At 37.0% G+C, this 3,628-nt stretch overlaps 1 pseudogene; it reads left to right on the top strand.

Moving 5' to 3' along the window:
• The first annotated feature begins 1,525 nt into the window (after window positions 1-1,525).
• LOC105091919 (ADP-ribosylation factor 4-like) lies at window positions 1,526-2,984 on the top strand (annotated as a pseudogene).
• Window positions 2,985-3,628: the final 644 nt, after the last annotated feature.

Raw genomic sequence — 3,628 nt, 5'->3', positions numbered from 1 at the left:
GGCCATTATGAATACAGCTACCATAAGCATTAAGGTGATCTTTTTGTGAAAATGTTTTCATTTCTCTTAGATAATAAACATCAAGGAGCAGGACTGCTGGGTTGTCTGGTAATTACGTGTGTAACTTTATGAGAAACTGTTTTCCAAAGTGGTTGTACCATTTCAAATTCCCACCAGCAACATACATTAATTCTAACTGTTTCACATCCTCACCAACACTTGGAATTGTCTTTTTTTCCCCCCTTAATTTGAGATATTCTAGTGGGAATGAAATGGTATCATACCGTGGTTTCATTTTGTATTTCCCTGGTAACTAACGATGCTGAGCATCTTTTCACATGCTTTTGGAAACATTCAAATATATTTTCTTCTGTGAAGTGTCTATTCAAACTTTTGCTCATTTTTAATTGGGCCATTTGTCATATTAAATTTTTAAATTTTTTATATATTCTGAATTTAAGTCGTGTCTGTGTGTGTGTGTGTGTGTGTGTGTGTAGTACGTGTGTGTTTGTGAATATTTCCTCCAAGTCTGTGGCTTATCTTTTCATTTTCTTACACTGTATTTTGTAGGACTAAATGTTTTATTTTTGATGAAGTCTGATTTATCAATTTTTTCTTTTATGGTTAGTGCTTTTTATGTCCTAAAAATTCTCTGCCTATCTCAAGGCCACAAAGATTTTTCTCTTATAATTTCATCCATAAATCTTATGGTTTTAGTGTGTATGTTTAGGTCTACGGGCCACTTCAAGTTAATTTTTGTTTATAGTGTGAGAGAGAGTTTAAGCTTCATTTCTTTACATACAAATATCCAATTGTTCCAGCAAAATTTGTTGAAAAGACTATCCTTTCCCCTACTGAATTGTGTTTTAGCCTTTGCTGAAAAATCAACTAACCACATGTGTCCCTTTCAGGACTCTTTATTGTGGTCAGTGATCCATATGTTTATTTTTATACCAATAAAGACACACTGTCTTTATTACTTTAGCTTTATAATGTCTTGAAATCAGGTAATTTAATTCCTCCAAATTTGTTCTTCCACTCCCAAAGGTTTTTGCTATTCTAAATCCTTTGCATGTCCACATTTTAGATTCAGCATGTCAATTTCTACAAAAAAGTCTGTAGGAGTTTAGTAAACACACTGAATCTTTAGATTTTGGGGGGGAAGATTGAACTGTCTAACAATATTAGGTCTTTCAAAGAGTGAATATGGTACATCTACACTTACTTAGGTCCTCTTTAATTTTTCTCAGCAATGCTTTATGATTTTTTTGTGTAAAGGTTTTACATATATTTCATTAAATTTATTCCTAAGTACAGAAATCTTTAAAATTCAAATTGGTTGTCAACATTTTTAAAAGAGAGTAAATTCAAAATCCAGGACAGCCAAAGACTTAACGCCAGAGCTGGAGCTGCTCTGCCAGTCGTGGAGCAGGTCCTTGCCCAGGTAATTCCTGTCTTGGAGCTTCCTCTGACACAGACAGCGAGCCACCCCTCTGCCCTTTCTTCTTCAGCTCCTTTTCCATCCCTGAGTTTGCCGGGAGCGTGAAAGAAGGCACAGGGCTGCCTCAAACCCCTTCTGCTCCTGCCCATCGCAAGTGCCACTACCGCCATGGGCCTCACCATCTCCTCCCTCTTCTCCCGCCTGTTCGGCAAGAAGCAGATGCATATTTTGATGGTTGGATTGGATGCTGCTGGCAAGACGACCATTCTGTATAAACTGAAGTTAGGGGAGATAGTCACCACCATTTCTACCATTGGTTTTAATGTGGAAACAGTAGAATATAAGAACATTTGTTTCCTGGTATGGGATGTTGGTGGTCAAGATAAAATTAGGTCTCTCTGGAGGCGTTACTTCCAGAACACCCAGGGCCTTATTTTTGTGTTAGATAGCAATGATCATGAAAGAATCAGGAAAGAACAGAAGAGCTGCAGAAAATGCTTCAGGAAGATGAGTTGCGAGATGCGGTGTTGCTGCTTTTTGCAAACAAACAGGATTTGCCAAATGTTATGGCCATTAGTGAAATGACAGATAAATTAGGTCTTCAGTCTCTCTGTAACAGAATATGGTATGTTCAAGCCACTTGTGCTACACAAGGAACCAGTCTGTATGAGGGACTTGACTGGCTGTCAAATGAGCTTTCAAAACGTTAAAAAACTGGATATCTAACCAAGGACATGTTTGATAATTGGTCTAGGCTTGTTACAACAAAATTAGTTTGCATCTTGGTTATTAAATAGTATCTGGGACTGATTTGGGTGGAATATTACAGCGTTTAAACTTACTTTGTTGCCAATTATTATTTTCCAAGTATAATGTTGCTAGTTAGCAATATGCTTGGTTTTAAAGAAATTCTCCTTAACATGGGAAAAAAGTACCCTCTTTTCATTTTACTTCCCTTAAGCCTAAATGCCTGGACATAGCTATTCTGACACCTTTAAATAAATCCATTCTGAATGTTTTTTGAGCACACAGCAAATAATGTTTTAAAGTTATCCCCTTGCTACTTTTCTGATACCTTTATCATTCCCGTGACAGTCTGCTGATTTTTAAAATGTAGCATTCCATTTGTATTTATTTTTCTCCCTTGCCAAAAAGATTTTCTATTACTGCTTGTACCAGCCAGGGAAATGCTCCAAAACACTATTCAGATCTCTTGCACTGAGGAACTTATATTTTTCCCCATTACTGACTCCTAGCTTCCATCAGTCAAGCTTACCTTGGTGTGGTTTGGATTTGATAGCCAGTTAGTTCTGTGCTAGCTGTGGAGAGTTCATATTGAGATGATTTTTAATATTCAGCAGACTGTCTTCCTTTATATTGTATCTTTTTTATGTTGCATGTTGCTTTTGGTGTCAGCCTAACTCTTTGCCCAATATATGATAGTTCTGCTGATGTTTTATTGTTTATTGGTGAACATATCTTCATTAAGAGTTTTTAGAAAACTCATCAAACTCAATGAAGTTTTCTTCATAACCCATTTGGAATTATTCCTAATAAAATGATAAAACATATTAAAAAAAATCCAGATTTCTGCCTTCCCTTGAAAAAAATGGGAAGATCAGCAGTTCTGGGCCTGTACTCCCATATACCAACAATTTACCAAAACTGAGTAGTGGTTACCCTGTTAGGGCACATTCTCTCCAATTTGCCATAGTTCCTACCACTCCTTATTATAATCCCTAATCTGCCCAGTTCCATTGATGTAAATTACCTGCCTGCAGCCTATGGACAGTGAAAAGTTTAGGGAAAGACGAAGAGTGATATGATTAGCTTTGCATTTGAAACTCCGGCTTCAGTGTGGAGAAATGATTAGCATCAGAGGGAAAGGATGGAAACAGGAAAATTAGCTAAGAATTTATTGACGTGGTCCTGGAAAGAGCATGGCTTGGACTAGCGTGAGTGGTTTTAGTAGCCTAGTCCCGTAATTATGTAAGGAACAAATCCCTATAATAAGCCCCATAATCTCCTACTGGTTCCGTTTCTTTGGTTGAATCCTGACTGATACAGATTTTGATATCCTGAAGTAGAGTGCTGCTGTAACAAATTCTGAAAAATATGGAAATGGCTTTGAAGTTGGATAATGGGTATAGGCTGGAAGAATTTTGAGAAGCATCATTTAAAGAGCTT

This window comes from Camelus dromedarius, chromosome 11 (assembly GCF_036321535.1).
Source record: "Camelus dromedarius isolate mCamDro1 chromosome 11, mCamDro1.pat, whole genome shotgun sequence".
In the NCBI taxonomy this organism is placed as follows: Eukaryota; Metazoa; Chordata; class Mammalia; order Artiodactyla; family Camelidae; genus Camelus; species Camelus dromedarius.
This window is presented reverse-complemented; position numbering and strand designations above follow the sequence as displayed.